The sequence below is a fragment of the Diabrotica undecimpunctata genome, chromosome 8 (genome assembly GCF_040954645.1).
Source record: "Diabrotica undecimpunctata isolate CICGRU chromosome 8, icDiaUnde3, whole genome shotgun sequence".
Taxonomy (NCBI): Eukaryota; Metazoa; Arthropoda; class Insecta; order Coleoptera; family Chrysomelidae; genus Diabrotica; species Diabrotica undecimpunctata.
Genome location: NC_092810.1, coordinates 9376825 through 9397679, shown reverse-complemented (window position 1 = coordinate 9397679; position 20855 = coordinate 9376825). Strand labels below are relative to the sequence as shown.

The following is a 20855-nucleotide window of genomic DNA, read 5'->3' as shown; positions in this document are numbered from 1 at the left end:
ACGCGGTCCTGTTTTGTACGTGCATATCAAGAACGTGAGAAGCTTTCAAATTGCAATCTCGCTTGGCGTATAGACAGCACTGAATTCTTCTCCTGAATCCGGATATAGACGTGTAACTTTGCAAAACGACTTTTGGTACCCGTACCAAATTTCACTTTTCATACGGTACCCATAGAGTTACCGTATCTTCATTGTTTTATGTCATTACAAAAAGAAATCGTACCACTGGCACTGTGATAAACAATTTGAATAACTTTTAGACTAAGAAGATGTTTCTTCTATCTCCAAAACAGATAAAATGTTTATATACAGTACATTCAACCAACTTACACCTCTAAACGATTAACGGAATTCGCAGAAAACCTTTCGTTGTAGTAAAAGGCACCTTTTTATTGGTAAGCAAAAATTCGAAAAAATCGCATTTTTCTCAATAAATTGTTATAGTGTATTTTTATGTATGAGAGAGTAATAAAACAATAAATTATGTATGCAAATCCCTAAACTGTTGATACGGGTGACTCAATGAAAAATAGATATTTGTCAACAAGTTTACAGAAGTATATAGGAAAACAATTTTAAATTGAGTATGACCACCAGGTATAAAGGTTGGAGCAGAATAGAATACAATAGTTGTGAGGATTACTAATCCCTAAATAAGGTTGCCAGTGTCGGACTGATGGAGGTTAACAGGTACTAATGAATTTGCAAGAAATGTAAGATGTTTATGTTATTGGTTATATATAACCAATAAAAGTTTAATAAGTACCTACCTATTTGCAAAATAAAGTTTAATTCTTTAGATAAAATAAAACGTTTTATTTTATCTGAAATGAGTGCATTCCACGAAGTAAGGGTTTCAACAATCAAACATTTAATTCTTTAATTCCAGGAATCTACGACAGTAATTGACTAGATAATTCCTAAGAACTGTGTAATAGTAATGGATAATGCAAGTTATCACTCCAGACTTATAGAAGGACTGCCCACAACCAAGTGGTTAAAAAAAGACTTGCAGAATTGGCTGAGTTCAAAAAATATTACGTACCATCCCGGATCTATAAGAAAGGAACTTTATTCGTTGTGTGCCCTTCATAAAGAAAATTTTAAAAAATACGAAATTGATGAAATTGCCAAAAATCGTGGAATGACAGTACTTAGATCCCCACCATATCATTGTGAATTAAACCCGATTGAACTGGTATGAGCACAGATAAAGAGTGAAGTTTCAAGAAAAAATACCACTTTTAAAATTCATGATGTTAAACAGTTGTTTTTGGAGGCCGTAAATAATGTAAAACCTGAAAACTGGGAAAAGGCAGTAAATCACACTATTAAAGAAGAGGAAAAAATGTGGAAGCTGGACAATATTACTGATAAAATGATCGAGCCAGTTATTATAAATCTTGGTTCTGAAAGTTCATCTTCTGAATCTGATTTGGATTTGTAACAAGTAGCTGTAAGTTTTATATTAATATTTTTATTCATCTATTTAACATACCTTAGACGGTTTTAAAAACTCTTTTTCTCTTTTGTAATTTTTAAAAATTAAAAAAAATGTGAATTTTTTAAAACCCTTTTTAATGTAGGCCAGTCAGTTCTAATATAGTGTGTGATAAAAGAGGTCACTTTTGTTTACATACACATAACACTTTATAACACTGAAATAATTCATTTATTTTTTACAATTATTCAAAGTAATTTTTCAATTAATCTTGAGCACGCCCATGGAGTGGTCGGAGCTACCAGTTAAAATTATGCTAATTACTCTCTCGTTCATAAAAATAAACTATAATAATTAAAAAACAGTAGGTATACATTAACGGAAAAACTCGTCATATATGTGGCTATTGGGGAGTCCTGAACACAGTTAAATTTTGCTTATTTCCCCGGATTATTAGATTAATTGCAGAATTTGCGTTATCACTTTGCATTATAGACCAATTTTTATTTTCCTCGTGATATTGGATATATTTGATTACTAGGCTCAGTTTTACGGTACACGCAAATTATCGTAATTGTATAAACACTAATAAATTAGAACGAAACCTTTGACACGGTCATTGATCCGAAACCTTGATATTAATAACTGGAAGCAATAATTAATTATATTTAATGGATTCGTATGATATTCGGTATATTAACAAAAAATTGAATATTTTTTATACGCATCAAAAAACATTAGTAAGAATAAATATCGACATATCATTGGAAACATAACAATACTAAGTCGGAGTAAACAAGGAGATGCCGTCAGTCCATTTCTATTTGGTTGTAAAGAAAAAAAATTGCCTCCGTTAATCTGTGATACAAGCTATGGAATATACGAAGTTTGTCTTATCAGTTTTGCATAAAGCCGCTTAGAGGGCGCCACCAAGAAAACCTTCCGGCACAAATGTAACCTCAATCTTTTATTGACATATAAATCGATAGTTTCATTGCGATAAAAGTCGTGTCGATACAGTGAATTTTTGAAATTAGCCAGTCTGTCGAAAAATTGATCTTAGTCGAAACCATTTTCAAGTAATAATTTTTTACAATTTTTGGATAGGATTATCCCAACAGCAATATCTCGCCGAAATGGTTTCTGTGTTTGGGAATTAAGCATCACACCAGTCTCAGCAACGAATTCAAGCCAGGTCCACCCAAAACAGCAGTCATACAGCAAAACATTGATGCGGTTCGTCAGCTAATTAAGAATGAGCTCCGTGTAACATACGGGAGATAGGGGTACCTTTGGGCATTTTAAAGATTTCGATTCAAAAGATCCTACATGAAGACCTGGGTATTACGAAGTTGGATTCCCATTGGATCCCTCATTTGGTCACAGAAGAGCAAAAAGCGGTTCGCGTGAATTGGTGTCAAAAAACATTGGAACGGTTCAACAAAGGACTGTTAGTGTTAGTGTGTCAAAGAAAATGATCGCAACTTATGTACCAAAATCTGGTCATGTTGCAACAATTGCTTTAGAAGATCGAAGAACGCTTACTTCTGATTGGTATATAACCGTTTTTTTGCCACAAGTTATCGAGAAACTCTGACAAAGCAACAAACAATGGAGAATCATCCTACATCAGGACAATGTAAGTGCTCACGCTGTCCAAAAACAATCAGTTCAGAACAGAATTACAGACCATTTGTAAAATATATTTTTAAAACAGTGGTTTTTAATTGTAATGATTCCGTCGAAAAAAGTTGACAATTTAATCTATAAAGTTGTGTTTTCTTTTATAATTTATAACTTAAAGTAAACAACAGATAATGTGATAAGTCAACATAAAATAATTTCCGTTCATTTACCGCAATTGGTGGTATTTAATTGATAAACACATCATTCCTCAAGCATTCGTTTCATTTATTACAGCAAAAAATTGGTTATGATATCGAATGAACTAAGGTATAATGGCAAAAATAATAAGTATTGGTCCAAGGATCAAGACAGCTGGTTTTAGTAACATAATTTTCGAAGTCAAAATTAATTAAGAAATCATTTAAAAAATGTAGTAGTATTATCCACGTGCACGAATACTTTTACCACACGCAACATATGAAGTTCATTCAATAGTCAAGACCTTTCCAGTTAAGATCTATGAGAAAACTAACCTTGAACTGATATTCGATTTCTGTATATACTATGATATTGTTATTACTCGATTTACATTAAACAGACCAATTTTTATTTTCGGAATAGTGAGTCAATGGTCAATGTTATAGATACAACGACCAGACTAAAAAATTCGTAGAATCAATTTCTAAAAAACAAAATACTTTTTTATCTGAAACTCGATGAAACAATTTAAATCAATTCTATAATTCTATTATTGTGGCAAACTTGTATCAGAATCGTAGAGAATTTTTAAATAAACAAAATTATTTTGTATAAGTGGTTATAAAATGAGTAATAGAGTATTTAAAATAATTTTTTGGAGTTATATGTGGATAATATCTGAAGGTATTCTGAAGAATATCAAAATTAAACTCCTTTGAGATGTGGTGCTACAGGAGAATCCACAGAATATCGTGGATTGAAAAAGTAACTAATATAGAGGTGTTACAAAAAATGAACAAATGAGGGGCGAGAAGTACGTATTACTTAGGTTAATTATGGAAGGGAAGATACAAGGGAAGAGAAACCCAGGACGACTAAATACAAAAGCTCTATGAAGAACTGAATATAAATGTATAGGAAGTTCGGAAAATACTTGAAAAGCTGAAGAACAGAAAAGTGGCAGGTAAAAACGGGATACCCAACGAATTACTGAAATATTGTGGAGCAGCAATGGCAGAATACCGGAAGAATGGAGAACGAGTGAACTAATTCTACTATTCAAAAAAGGAGATAGAAAACAGCCAGAAAACTACGACGTATAAAGTTGTTAAATACTACCTTAAAACTTACAACTAAAATTTTACCAGTGGTAATAATCAGAGGATAAGTTTAGCAGATGAACAACAGGATTTTCGTAGTGGAAGATCGTGTATAATACAGATGCAATATTATAATTACTAAGCATTATAAAGTAAATTACTGAGAAATCACTAGAGTAAAGAAAGCGTTTGACAGAGTAAGGCTCAAAGATGTAATTCATCTTCTGTATAATAGACCAAAACAACAAAATGGAAGTCAGAATAGATGGACAACTTACCGAACCTATACAAGACGTTGTAAAATGGTCTAGAGTAAGAAAAATAGCATGGAGAGACCACGTTGATAAGAGCAATAGACTTACAAAGATTGCAAAGGAGGACAAACCGAATACCAGCAGACCACCCGGAAATGAATCCTCAATTTGAACAAAAAACAAGACATTTTCTTAAAATAGGAAGAGAAGAAGAAAATAATTTTAAAATAATGACAGTATATAAGGTGCACTTTTTTTAAACTACTTGACAAAATTGGCATTATTCATTTAATCGTGATTGTTGAAATATCCACATACTTTGTTGCTGATTTAGTTTTCTCTGGTAATTAGTCAAAATTTCGCTGAAAAAACTGTACACTATCGAATGATAGACTTACTGTTTGAAACAATGAATGTTTGGGAAAGTATGTACTATTTCTTTTCATATTTTTACTATTAATATTTCTGTTACGGTGCTGTAATGTTATCTAATTCAATGCTATTCTAACGACTTTCGTAAAATATATTACTTCCTGTAAAATCTGGTTGTCTCATGTATTATGTTTAAGTACGAAGAATTTGACTCCTTTTGTGTCGCCAATATAGAAACGTGTGTACGGTTTCGTATTACAGTCTCAATTAACTTAAAGTATCGCATTCTAAATCGCAACACAATAGGGTGATTTATGGGTTTGTCCTTTTGCCACCTCGAAGCGTGGTCAGAGGGTTGTTTCTGACCGTCTTAAGTCTCAACTCAAGCCACTTCATCTCAAGACATCGAACAAAACAGACCTAGTGCGTGATAGGTTCTCCGCCATCGAGCGCCGGCCGGCACCCCGACGGTACCAGCGAGATTTCCTTGGCTACGACATCAATATTTCAAAAGGTAAGTCTATATTCTTTGTACAGACAACAATAATGAGTAAGACCAGTTTCTTTCCTAATTTATTGACAGTTATATTTGCTATTTTTCGCTAATTGATTTACCAACAAATTATTTCATTTTTTCGTTATAATTATTTATCGAATATCATTTAACCAGCGACCTCATTAAGTTTTATACAAAACATTTGGTTACTTCGAGACCGGATGATAAATAATTTTTTTGACTTTGATTCAATTAATTTTATTGTTTCAATTAATTCATTTCAATTAATTGTTTTTTTTTTCTCTTCAATTTAACTTTAAATCGGTCCTTCGGCATTCTTTTTAAATTTAATTTACATAATTAAATTGGATCATATTTACACAGCAATTTTTAAATTTATTTCTATTTTTATAATTCATAATTTCAATAGGTAAAATACTTTCATATATATTTTGATTAATATCATACATTAATTATACATATATTACATTTACGATTTATTGTGTTTTATTATGATTTATTGTTTTACATTTTTACATTGTTTTGTGTTGATTTTTATGAATTATTTTTGTTCTACTGGTACAATACTTTCCAACTCATTCTGTACGTCTTGTTTGTTAACTTAAACACATTTCTTTCGATTTTCTTTGTAATACTTATCTTTCGTTACTTACCTTTTATCGATATTCTCACTTGTTTGCAATTGATTTTGTTTAAAACCGTTCACTTTTTTAAATCTAGATATTCTCTTCGTGTTGATTTGTTAATTTATGTTTGCATTGTCCTCTCTTTCGTGCTTGTATCTTACAATGCTCAACAAAATGAACAAATCCAACTTTTCGCGCCATACTCGGCATTCTCTAGATTCAAGGAGGACTATGAAACGCATTCAAGTATCAAAACCACACGCCTTCATGATTATTCGTAGCCAGGGTAGATTTTCATAAGTCTCACAATCTTGTTTCGATTGAATTTATTGTCTTCTTCTACTCGCTTTCGATTATCGCTGTCTTATTTTAATATTTCGATCAAATCTCCGTTACTTGTGGTTTCATTAGTGCCACAAAGCACCCTAAGGTAACTAATCAAGGTGTTAAATGTGTTTTGTGTTCTGGTTCTCACTATTCATGTAAATGTTTGTATTTTTTGGGACTAAACGGTTTCAGGAAATTTTCTCGTTGGTTAATCCACATCATTCTTGTGTACGTGGCCTGATTCCACCTCATTCGAAACGACGAATTGCACGGTTAGCGAATCATGGTCTCGAGTTTTGCTTCGTTTGTTAACCAACGCTCGAATTTATCTTGTTCCTTTAGACAATCACTTCTTCAAATACTAACATTTCTATTTTGCTACACAACCACATTTAATGTCCTCATCTATTTCTTTCCACATAGTTGATACAGATCAAATATGTTTTCGCATCATTCTTATAATTCGTATCCTGCTAGATAAAGGCTCCACAGCCAATTTTATTTCCGTGATCTACCAAATCACGCATTTTAGTAATCAGATCTTATAGACATACTCATAGGGGTTGAATTGGTTTTTCGTTTCTTAAATTTTGGTCAAAATTCTTGGCGAACCAAATCATCCTGTACTCTTAGAAATCATTTTCAATTATGTTCTATAAGGGCGAGTCTCTACGACTTAGTCTATATTTTATTTCACATCTTTCGTTACTTCTATGTATACAAACATAGATATTTTCTACAAAGGTTTTGAGAAGTCGAAAAGAGTAGGCACCTGTTAGTTTTGTCCCAACACGACGAAGCTCGTGAAGGATATTTCTCAGTTGTTGATTTTTCGATTAACATTGTTGTTGATTTCGATTTCGACTAAATTAACAAGCCGATTTTCTGTTATTCCACCGTTTCTACAACCCAATCCTCTTTATTTATCTTTTTCTTTTGTTTATATTCGCTACTTATTCTTTATTCTTATGCATATCTTCAATTTGTATGCTAGAGAATCGCTTCAGGAAACTTCCGAATCTCAAAGAGACATATGTTGCATTCGTGGAAGATTTTGTTACTTATCAACATATGATGCCGGTTTCTGAATCCGATTTTAAATCGATTATTTCTTCTAACTCTCACACAGTTTTCAAAAAACAAACTTTTATTTCGCTTCTTCTATCTAAAATTCGTACTAGCTTCGACGCCAATCTATATGACGTTTGAGGTGTGTCGCTAATCGACGCTTTTGATACTGGTCCTAAAAGGGCATCTTGTTCTTTGCTTAATTTTCGATATCTTCGTTGTTGTTTTATTTGCGATATAAAGCAAACGTATCGACAAATTAAAGTAAATGAGGAATTTTGGAACTATAAAAGGGGTTCTCTGGAGATCGGACTTTTAAACCTCTCCAAGAGTTTTTGCTACGTATCGTTACTAACGGTACTTCTTCGTTTTCTTTCGCTCATAAACTCTACAAGAGTAACGCTTAGTTTTTAATGCTCGATGGTTTTCGGCTAGGCAGTGGGCCAGCAGCCATCTCGACGCACTTACGTCAGAATCACGCTACAAGTGATTCTCTTTGATCTACTCACCTTCTGCAGTGAGAATTTGCTTAGCTTTTAAAGCACGATACGATGGTTTTCCGCTAGGCAGTGGGCCAGCAGCCATCTCGACGGACCTACGTCAGAATCACGCTACAAGTGATTCTCTTTGATACTACTCACCTTCTGCAGTGAGAATTTGCTTAGCTTTTAAAGCACGATACGATGGTTTTCCGCTAGGCAGTGGGCCAGCAGCCATCTCGACGGACCTACGTCAGAATCACGCTACAAGTGATTCTCTTTGATACTACTCACCTTCTGCAGTGAGCACTCGCTTAGCTTTTAAAGTTCGATGGTTTTACGCTAGACAAATCGACAACGTCAGCAACCATCTCTAATTATTTTCAGGCTTTGGCTTACGCATTTTGACATGTTGTTCGTTGACAAAGAGGAACCTTTCATTTTTACGGTACTGGGCCTAAAATGGAATCCTACGACTGATTTCTTTTTCCCATTCTTCTTGTCCCTTTGACAAACCGTTCACAAAGCGGGCCATTCGTTTGTAAATCAGTCGTATTTTTGTTGCTATCCTCTTGTTTTTATTCATTTTCCATGTCTTTTTGCAAGTCAAACGTGTTCTAAAATCGTTGTGGTACTTCAATGTATCCTGGGATGATGAAACATCTGAACAGATACATCTGACCTCTGTACTTGTATGTGTTACCTTTCTGGTGTTATTTCTATACAGGAACAGCTATCGTAAGATCGGAGCTCTTGGCAGCTATACTGCTGACGGATCTAGTCACGTTTGTCAACGAGTCTAGTCCAATTTTCATGCTCGCTCTGTCTCGACAAGATTGGAACTCCTGGCAGCCATAATGCTGGCTGATCTAGTCACTTTTGTCAAAGGGTTGTTCGTCCGATCTTCCGATATTTCGATTCCGATATCGACGATTGCGCTCCCTTGAGCTAATTTTTCTACCCCAAATTGGCAATCGTATTAAACACATACAAGAACTGATACCACACTTTACTCGGCATCAAATGCCTTCTAATCAACACCTCTCTGATTGTGTTAGTCGTGTTTTATCACTGGCGCAATTATTAGAATTTTCAACAAACTGGCATTTTCCTACCGTGGAGCTCGTCGAAATATCATTACGCCGAGATTTCGACGCTATTCTTCTTCTTGTCTTTTCGGACCCCACGGAATTCTTATAGGAAAAAGGGCCAACAGTATTGTGTATGACACAGTCTTTCTAGTTTAGTCGGTCGAAAAATTCTACTGATTCGACGCTATTCCTTTCTAATTGAGGGCATTGTACGCGTTGTTAATCTGAGCACAGGGTCAGATGACATCCAACAATGTTCTGTGGTCAAAATATAACCACCGCTTATTTGTCAATTCATAGTTTATTCTTACTTAGTTCTTTATTAGTATATCGATCTTTTCATGTCTATTCTTTATACTTATCTTTTCAGCTGTTCTTAAAAACATTCGTTTTTGGCGCGGGAGAATGTTTGGGAAAGTATGTACTATTTCTTTTCATATTTTTACTATTAATATTTCTGTTACGGTGCTGTAATGTTATCTAATTCAATGCTATTCTAACGACTTTCGTAAAATATATTACTTCCTGTAAAATCTGGTTGTCTCATGTATTATGTTTAAGTACGAAGAATTTGACTCCTTTTGTGTCGCCAATATAGAAACGTGTGTACGGTTTCGTATTACAGTCTCAATTAACTTAAAGTATCGCATTCTAAATCGCAACACAATAGGGTGATTTATGGGTTTGTCCTTTTGCCACCTCGAAGCGTGGTCAGAGGGTTGTTTCTGACCGTCTTAAGTCTCAACTCAAGCCACTTCATCTCAAGACATCGAACAAAACAGACCTAGTGCGTGATAGGTTCTCCGCCATCGAGCGCCGGCCGGCACCCCGACGGTACCAGCGAGATTTCCTTGGCTACGACATCAATATTTCAAAAGGTAAGTCTATATTCTTTGTACAGACAACAATAATGAGTAAGACCAGTTTCTTTCCTAATTTATTGACAGTTATATTTGCTATTTTTCGCTAATTGATTTACCAACAAATTATTTCATTTTTTCGTTATAATTATTTATCGAATATCATTTAACCAGCGACCTCATTAAGTTTTATACAAAACAATGAACAATACACAATAAACGCCGATGGGTTGAAAGGGCATAATAAGCGGTTATGATGTCCAGACATCGGGATAATTATAATCAAAAGACAGACCCTCTTTGTAAAAGGGTAGTTATTAATTAAAAAGAATATACATTGATTATACACTCAGATGCAAAAAACGCAACGGAGAAAATTTTGGTCACATTCAAAGTATTTCAATTTTTTTATTTGAAGCCCTATTTTAATGATTTTTTTAGCAAACTGCGTATAAATTTATAAATTTTAATTTGGTTTAGTCAGTTTTTTAATAAAATTTTATATTTGACTTATTGTACGGGGTTAATTAAAACGTGGTTATATTATCCTAACTTTGAAACATCCTGCGGAATAATTCCGTTTGCAAATTTTCGTAAAACCTTATTTTTCGGTTGCAACCATGTCTCCTAAGCATTGTGTTTTTTGTTTCACGTCAAATGTGTCTTGGTTCATTTTTTAGAGCCAAATAAATTTACCACCCACAATCTAGGACTTTTTAATTATTTTGGAGTTATTTTGTAAACCTATGATTGATTATGGTTCTTAGTGTCGAAGATTGTGCGTAAGCCGTTGCTCTGGTTGAAGATGGGTGAAATTATGAATATGTGGCTAGAGTACTACACACTCATCGCTCTACCATCCAAAGGGTAGTGGAACGTTTTATACGAACTGGAACAAACAAGCGTAAAGCGGGAAGTGGCAGGAAGTGCCACTTCCCGCTTTACATTTAACAGCTCAAACAAGAAATCAGCTTCAAGAGGTTCGAGGCAATAATGTGTATTTACAGTTCGTCGAAGATTACATGAATTTGGTTTGCAAAGTAGCAGACCAGCTATTGGACCAAAATTACTTCCACGGCACAGAGTGGCTAGACTATAATTTTCCAGGGGATATTTACATTGGAATTTAGGACAATGGAGTAATGTTCTTTTTACGGATGAGTCGAGATACTGTCTTCACTCATCAGATGGGATTGAACAAGTATGGAGTCGAACTGAAGAGAGATTTGCGGAGTGCGCTTTCAGTCCCCGCGTTAGCCATGGAGGGGGTCCGGTGATGGTATGGACAGGAATATCCCGAAAGGCGCACACGGAATTGGTATTTATTGAGGGTAGTTTTTAAAGTCAAATAGCAATCTTAAATTGTTTATAAGTAAAAAATTACGTTTAGTTTTTTGCATATATTGTTTATTACATATTGTTATCACCAAATTTATCAAAAGTAGCTATTAGATACCCGTATCAAAGAGTGCTATGAAAACGGCTTTGTATACGAATCTAATAGTCTTGGGCCTGTAAACTAATGTTAGAATAAACTAAAATATAACGTCATTAATTTGCAAATATTTTTCCAAACAGTGGTATTGCTTATTTAAATAATGACTAATTTTATCAATGATAATAGAGTCATACGGGTTTAACTTTTTTAATTACTACTTTTAAGCAATATTCTTATCTTTATTTTAAATAAGTCAATATTACGGGAGTTAGGTAGTTAATATTTATACAGAAGTTAAGCTATGATATAAAAATAATATAATAGAAGTGAACGTTGAGGTACTTGTAATGTATTTATTTATTATATATATTTTATGACATAATATAAAGGAATAACATTTTTATCTAATTATCTTGGTTATATTATAAATCGTAATAAAAATACCTAAAACAGGTAATCAAATACAGTCCTCTCTCTGTATAACGATATGCAAGGGACCGGCAATTTTCATCGTTATAAGGAGAGATCGTTATACAGAGAGAGACAAAATTCGGTACAGTAATATTAATATTACTGTACTAAATAACCTATTTTAATTTAAAAAAATTATCAAAACGAATATAAATGAATTAACATTGTATTCCACATAGATTTATTAACGAATAATATAAGCAATACAGTATAAAAAATGACTGTACAATTAAAACATGTGTACTATACAATAAAAAAAATAATATGCTACTGCAAAATATATTTAGCCTACATTACCAAAAAAATCTGTCACCTTGGTCTGTCTTCTTTTCCTTTTCCACATAAACTGACCTGACCTTGTCCTGAAGACGCATCAAATCGTCCACAGCACTCATATCGTCTTTCTGGTGGATGAAGAATCGATGCAGTACTTTTGCTGCATCCAATGCTTGCTGAGGGGTCGGAGCTGGTTCTGGCTCTGCTTCCACTTCCGAGTCACTGTTTTCTTCTTCTTCTACACGAACTGCTTGCAGGATGTCCTCGTCAGAAAGTAAAGATATTGTAGCTATATTTTCATCAACTTCTTCAAAATCTGTTAGCTCTTCCGGTCCGTAGGTGACAGTAAGTTCAAACTACCTGGCCCAAACATCTAATGGCAGGTCATCTTCATCATCAGTCAATCATTGATCTTCTAGCCATCCTGCGTGTTTGAAGGAATGTTTTATTGTATTGCTCGTCACCTCGTTCCAGGATTTACTAATCATTAGGATGGCATCAAGAATGTTTAGTTTAAGATCGCCATTATTCTCAACCAATTCCATCAAAAGTTTCTCCTGTAATGGCTTTTCAAACTCTTGATGACACTTTGGTCCATGGGCTGAAGGACACTCGTTGTGTTTGCTGGCAGAAAACAGAGTTCGATGTTTTGAAGGTCGCGCAATACAGGATGAGCATGACAATTGTCTACAAGCAAAAGAATTTTTTTCCCTTTAAGCTCGATATCCCACTTTCTTATCGCTTCTTCAAAAATTTCTGAGGTCATCCACGCACTCTTGTTTGCTTTATACGTCACCGGTAGAGTTTTTAAGTTTTTAAAGCAACGTGGGTATTTCGACTTCCCTATCACTAACAATTTTCGCTTCACCGAACCTGTCATGTTAGCGGCCACTAAAACTGTAATGCGTTTCTTAGAGAGCTTTCCACCAACACACTTTTCCAATTTAAATTTTAAAGTTTTGTTTGGTGTCATTTTAAAAAACAATCCAGTCTCATCCGCATTGAAAATGTCGTCTGACGCATATCGTGCCTTCACTCCAGGCCACACGTTTTCTAGCCAATCATCCGTTACGTTTTTGTTAACATCGCGAGCCTCTCCGCTGATTTGCCCGTAGTTGATTTTGTGCCGCAACTTCCACTTGCTCAGCCAACCCTCAGATGCCTTGAAATTCTCAATTCCAAGTTCAGTTGCAAAAAACTCAGCTTTTATCCTGACCACCGGCCCAGAAAGTGGAATATGATTCATACGCTGCTGCTGGAACCACTGAAGCATAGCGCGATCTAAATCTTCGTGCTGAGGTTTCCGCAACTTCTTCCTGCTACCGCCCTCCATCTCCGCTTTAAGCCACTTTTTTCTGTCTTTCCATACCGTAGCCACAGTTGACTGAGACAGCCCCGTCCGGCGAACGACATCCGATTGCTTTTCACTTTTCTCTATTGCTCGAGTTATCGATAACTTTTCCTCCACCGAGAGCACTTTACGCTTTTTCGAAAACATGTTGACTGTTGACAAACTAAGATACAACTCAAACTGAAAATGAAAAGTCGTCAATAGATGACATCTGTGTGATAAAAGTTAGGTACGCCGCCCGAATAATAAACGTGAGTCACTTAATTCTCTGATAAGAAAGAGTAGAATGGGTGGCCGCATTCCTTAAGCGCAAAACAAAACAATCGCTGGACAATGACCTTGCCACTCGTGACTCAGGTAGTCTGAACTTTAAACACAATAACACATTTGTCATCAACTATTGAACGCTAAAAAGTTTTTTTTTTATTGTATAATGGCTTTGGCATAGCTAAAAAGTTATCGCTATAAAGAGAGAACGATATCGGTATAGAGAAAGAATTAATACATTCTTCTTATGACGAACCAACCAACGTTTACTATTTTCATCGTTATAGAGGAATTATCGTTATATAGGGAATCGTTATAGAGAGAGACTACTGTACCAGGAAAACAAGCATTAGGATCGACAGGAGAAGAGATATAAATAAATATACGTATATGTACAGTATCTACATGCTTTTGATTATAAATCCCTTTGGTACCCCCAACCTTGGGTTATTTCATTTCTGACCAGAATAACTTAATTTTCGATCTTCCTTATTTGCATAAATATGATCTCCGATATACTTTTCGTTAGTATCAGGATCATATTTTAGGCTCATGTTTTATGCCGTTGTGATTTGTCTAACGATGATGATATCATTTCATTTTGTGTATCTTTTTTTTTCTGAAAAAGTTGTCTGTTGACGTCAAATCTCTAATTAGATATGTTTTTAATATTGTTCGAGATTTTTATACCTTGTTCGAAAGTTGTATACATATTATAATGATTTTTTACTGACTACTACAGTTGTCGCCCAGCCTACTGAATTGTGATTGGTCAAATGGCAACAGTAATTGCAGCCAATCATAATTCAGGAGTCTGTTGCTCATTTTCTGTATTATCGTTGGTTGAACGGCATCTAAGCTGCAGCCAATGATAATACTGAAAATTGGGCATTGGTCGTCGTGCAGGTCCAATCGTAAAAAAGTACAAAACGACCGTTACGATTGACCTACTTTTTTTTGGCATAAAAGAAGTGCACGACGGCCAGGAAATCAGATCTGGTCAGGATAGGTCCGCAGATCCAGCCTTCTAGGCATGTTAAGATCCTCTGATTGATTAAGTTCTCAGAGCTTCTTGTTTTCTTTCCACGGCTCACCTTTAAACCCGGAACCTACCGTTCCCATCTCTAACTACGGTTTCTTTTCAAACCAACGGCGGCCATTTTTGAGGGATTTATCTGTGCTTTTCGACTTAGTCGAATTTGCTAATAATTCCCTTAAAAGTGTCGCTATTTTTTCATCGATTTAATCTGTGTTTTTGGACTTAGTCCAAAATCTGATTATTTTAGTAGGCTTACAAGTAGTGTAAGGAATTTTCTCTTTCAGGATTCTCAGGATTCCCTACTTCACGGGACTTAGCCACCGGACGGTGCATATATCCTTTTAAACAAATTGAGATTAAATAAAGACTCCCTGTGTTGTGTTTTATTTTTTTCTCTTTCAGATATATTGCTAATATATATATTTTGATTCTTGCAAATAAAACTTGTAAACTGTGTTTCATTTCCTTTTCTCTTTCAGGTACACTGTTAAACTTATATATTTAACTTTGACTTTGATACTTTAATATATATAAATACTTATAACTTGTATCCTATTTCTTTTCTCTTTCAGGTACACTGTAAAACTTATAAAACTCATTCCCATCTTTGAATTTGATATTTATTTTATTTCAGGTACACTGTTAAAAATTGAGAATTATTTTCTGACTTTGATATTTGCTATTTTATTTACAGTTGTTTAAATTGACTTATATTATTTATGCCTATTTGACACCATTTAAAATAACTTATATTTTTCATAGGTCTCAGCGACTTTTGTCTCTAACTATTTTTACTGTGTACTTTGTCCCCTTTTTATTGTTGATTATCCCGAATGGCACTATAACCAACATTCCTGTCTTTATCCCGAGTCTCTAGCTCAACTCCTTCCCACTCCAAGCATTTTTGACAAGTGACATTTTCCCTATTTATTAATTTGGATTTTGTTTATATTTTGTCTATTGTTAATAACTAACATATTTTACCTTTCAGATTCTTAATTTAAGACTAATTAATATAATTATCTTCCAGATTTCCGGATCAGGAGATAATTATAACTTTCTTTCAGATTCTTAGTATAAGTTATAACATTTCTTTTCTAACTGTTCTAATTACTTTATTTATTGCTTAATAAACATTATTTATTGTGTTTCTTCTTTTAAAAAGGCAATTTAATCCTAGCTAAGTGTCCATAGCCTGTGTCTATGGCCACTGACCGAGAGCCCCACTCACTTAGGTCACACAAAGCAATGAATAGAGCGGTCAACGAGCCTTCTCTCTCTCTTGAAGGAGCTGAGAGTTATCCAAGTTACCGACACAGTGCTTTATATTATAACAGTAAGATACAAAAATAATGTGTTAGTTATTTCAGTACAAACTACAAACCAAATCAAAATCAAACACTCGACTAATCAAGCAAATACTAATTATTTCACAGCAAACTAACTAACCAGTTTGAAAGTATGGTAGCGTAGCAAGCGTAGGTGTTGGAACGGCAGTAGGAATTGTCATAGACATTGGTCTACAGCCTGGAGACCACGTAGAAAACTGGCTAGGGTAGGACAGTTGACGATAATGACCTGAATATTAACTTAATTTGTTACTAAATGCTGAAAAACTGCTTAAGATAAATGTTTTTGCCGCGTGTTATTTTTATTACACGTAAAACATATTTTTCTAAATCTTTGATATCAATTTTTGCGGCAGAAGAGTAAAAGCAAACATTTATCATCGGAAATGAATTTATTTAATAATTTTGCGTTGTTTTGTTCCAATTGTGCACTTTTGGCTTGTCCACTTAGAAAGAGATAACTCCAAAATATGTGCTTCAGTGTATGTTATCAGTATTGTTCTGTACTAGATACATCACCGGCTTAAGATAAATAAAATAAAAAAAATAATGATATATACATAGGTCAGACAGATAGGAATTTCACAACGAGTATAATTGAACATAGATCCACAAATGTAAACTAAGTAAATCTCGAAAATGTCGGTTATTTATTGAACTTATTTACCTAAATAATAGGACATAAAAAACAGTGCTTCCTTTATATATGCCTCCATATTCACTTACTTAATCGCAAATATATATTTGTTACTTTCTACGGCAATAAAAGACCATTATCACCAAGAAAGTTGTACCATGTACTTTATTTGTATGTTTATATGCATTTTAGATTGATAGTGAAACAGAAATTTGATAGTATGAAGTAATTTAAATAACATTCCTAGTCCATACTGTTTGAACATGCATACGAGTATACGGATCAATAATATATACTTTGTTTCATTCCATTTTTAAATAAATGCATCATTTTGTCTAGTAACTACCATTGCTATTATACATGCAACTAGCCACTGTGTTTTTGGTGTATAAAATTTTTTATTCAATATACAGGGTACTTCAGTAATAATTGGAAATATTTTAACTGTAGATTCCTGAGCTCCAAATATTAAGGTTTCACTTAAATAACATGCGGCTACTTACTGAGTTACAGGGTATTTGTACCTAGTACTTTAAAACTATTTGACATATTCTTGCCATACTTGGCAGGAAGAGTAGGTACTGTCATCATCATCACTGTACACCCTACTAAATTAAGTTAAATAAACGTTTCTGCGAAGTACTAGCGAAGTACTAGCGAGACTCAATTTAGAAAAAGAACTATTGAGAACAGTCAAAAGAAGAAAAACCAGTTATTTAGGGCATTTGTTGCGCAACGAGAAATACTACATCCCTCAGTTGATAATAAAAGGCAAAATAGAAGGAAAGCGAGGAATTGGAAGAAAAAAATTGTCCTGGTTACGTAATATCAGAAACTGGACAGGACTTGGATTTGAGGAACTCTTAAGAACAGCTGAAGATAGACAAACGTTTGCCACCATAACCGCTAACCTCCATTGATGGAGACGGCACTTGAAGAAGAAGAAACGTTTCTGGCGTACGAGGCGTACGACAGGGGAAAGTGAATGGTTGACCCCTGCCAAATTCTACGCCACTGGCGGCATTGTCATTTAAAAAAAAAAATTCGATTCTTCAATACTCTTTATGTAGATAATATACTCTTCATTTGTAACGATAAAGTCATTATTTTTGGAGATAATTTTAAGTTAAAAATGAAGAGGCACAGTTATTTTGATTAATATATTAATTATGTCAGTGTTTTTGAGTCACAAGATTGACTTTATCATGCAAATAAAATTTTAATCGCTATTAAAAAAAAACATTATGGATGATAAATAAAAAAAATCAAAATCGTAATTTTATTAAAAAAAAATTGTTTGCTGACGAGGCTACATTTACACGTTATCATTAGGGTTAAATCTTAGTATTTTGAGCCCAGGAATCTACACCCTGTATATTTATGTGTAAATAAAGAGATGCAGTACCTTGTAGAGATCATGAGGCCAATAATGCCACATTCTGCCAATTATAATGGTGTTTGATACGCGCCTGAAAAGATCTTGAGTGGCGCAACGTTTATTACTGAGCCCTCATTTTTCCTTTGGCCAACGCTAATTCACAGATTGCTTCACTATATAAAATAAACAACAATGGTGATAGAATACACCCTTGGCGCACTCTACAACGAATCTGGACGTCCTCAGTCAGTTCATCTTTAATTTTCACTTTCGCTGTTTGATTCCGGTATAGGTTACATATAATTCTAATATCTCTCTGTCTATGTTTTTGTTAAACACATTTTTTAAGACGATTAAGCTGCCTCTATCAAAAGCCGTCTTGAAATCAATGAAACAGACATATAATTCCTTATTAATATCTAGGTATATCTGCGAAAGAACTATCACTGCAACCAGTGCATCTAGAATCATCAGACCTTTCCTAAATCACAGTCATCAATACACATTTGGCGCACTCAACAACGAATCTGGATATCCTCAGTCAGATATCCTCAGATTCCAGTATAGGTTACATATAATTCTAATGTCTCTGCAGTCATGCTTTTGTTAAACAATATTTTTTTAAAGATGATTATGCTCTGCCTCTGTCAAAAGCCTTCTCGAAATCAATGAAACAGACATATAATTGCTTATGTATATCTAAGCCAGCATTTCACGCTCACTGCAAACAGTGCATCTAGAGTCCCTAGACCTTTCCTAAATCACAGTTGTGTATTACTTATGTCTTCAACTATTTTCTTATGTATTCTACTGTAAATTACTTTTATAAATAATTTCAAGACATAACCTATTAAGGCTAATTACAACTAATTATTAAGGGAAAAATTGAAAGAAAACCTGGTATGTGAAGAAAAAAGAAATCGTGGCTCAGGAATATAAGAATTTGAACCAGAACTGAACGAAACTCCAAGCCCACAATAGTCAAGACTTTGGCATAGAGGTCGCCAATCTCAATAGATATGGTACATAGGAGGAGGAAGGGGAGAATGAGGAGGAGGAGAAGGAGAAAGAGGAGGAGGAGAAGGGGGAAGAGGAGGAGAAGGAGGGTAAGAAGGAGGAAAAGGGGAAGAAGAAGAAGGAGGAAAAGGGGAAGAAGAAGAAGAAGGAGGAGGAGAAAGAGGAGGTGGATATTAAATAAAGAGCTTTGAGCAAGTCCTAAATAATTTCCTCTTTTCGGAAAAAGTCATAACTTTAGCCATAACATCCATTTAAACCTGATATTCAAAAGCTCTGAAAATATTGCTACCGATACTACTTTAACATACACTGAGGGAGGTGTCGAGTGCTGTACAGGTTTTTGTGTGAAATTACGTGCTTGTGCAAAAAATGCAGGTTCAAAACATTAATCGAAAGCCAATCTTAGCAAAGTCCCACTGACCAGTATAAAACGAAGTACCTGCCATACCCATCGAAGGCGGAGGAAGACCGTATGGTTGCGGTACTATGTAAATTATAAATAGAATTGTTAGCACGCATAGTATCATGTATTGGTTGCAAAATTAGTATCCCGAGCTGGAGTTTTAGTCAAACAGTTAGCTGTACTAATAATAAACTGTCCTCAGCATTTTTCGTCGGCGTGTTTTTTACATAAATCTACTTTATAATTTCTTTAGTATACATGATATAGTTACTTCTATTATCAAAAAAACTAATTACAGGTAATCCGACTTGCCAAGGAGACAAAAACATCAAAAGACAACCAAAGTGTAGTATCAAGCACTTGTAAGCACTTGTTTTTGCTATGCAATGGACATTCTCCTACAAGAACTTTCTTCACCTAGTGCTATTGCAACTGCTTAAACGATTTTTAATTTCAAACTGACATCCATGTCTTCCTTTCTCTGTTTGATCTTTTCAAACAACTTCCTTCGAAAGTTTTCCAACAATAATGTTCTCGATATTTTTCTTTTCCATGCTAGAATCATGTTTTGTTCTATTCCTGTTTTATTTATATTACTGCTTCACCAGCATACAGTACTACTGGTATGCAGTACTTCTATAAGTTCTTATTTTTGCTTTTCTGGAGACATTTTTATCTATCTTCAAAACTGTATGTTATTTTGGCTGGCGCTTTATCATCAAATAGTTTCCTTTTTCCTAATGATTTTGTACACATTTCATATATTTGGTTTTTTTAAGTCAACTGTAACTATATCTTTCTTTGTTTCTCTTTTGAATCAGCCTCCAACAATTTCCAATTGTTTTCTGGGTGGTACCACAACTACTACTACTATCGGTTTACAGCGTTCTCCGACGCCTTCCGACTCCTAACCGCCATTCTTCTCTATTCAGCCATAGGCCTGGAGGGATTTTTCTTTCCTCTAGTTCTTTTTCAATTCCCTCTCTCCAGCTTTTTCTCGGCCTTCCTCTTTTCCTTCTCCCTTGTGGTGTCCACGTCAAAATCTGTTTTGGAATCCTGTCATCTGGCATTCTCTGTACATGGCCGTACCATATTAACTGTTTTGTTTTTATGTCATCAACTATTGTATGCTTGACTCCCATCATTTCACGTATTCTCTCATTTGGTATCCGATCTCTTCTTGATTTTCCTGCTGCTCTTCTCCAGAAGTCCATTTCTGTTGCTAGTAACAGTTTCTCTGTTCTTTGTTTCATTTGCCAAACTTCGCTGC

The 20855-nt window shown here is 34.5% G+C and overlaps 1 protein-coding gene across 11 annotated transcripts in view; it reads right to left on the bottom strand.

Annotated features, from left to right (window-relative positions):
* LOC140449241 (uncharacterized) overlaps positions 1–20855 on the bottom strand; it is a 130269-nt gene that overhangs the window by 7301 nt on the left and 102113 nt on the right. The gene's annotated exons all lie outside the window — the stretch shown is intronic.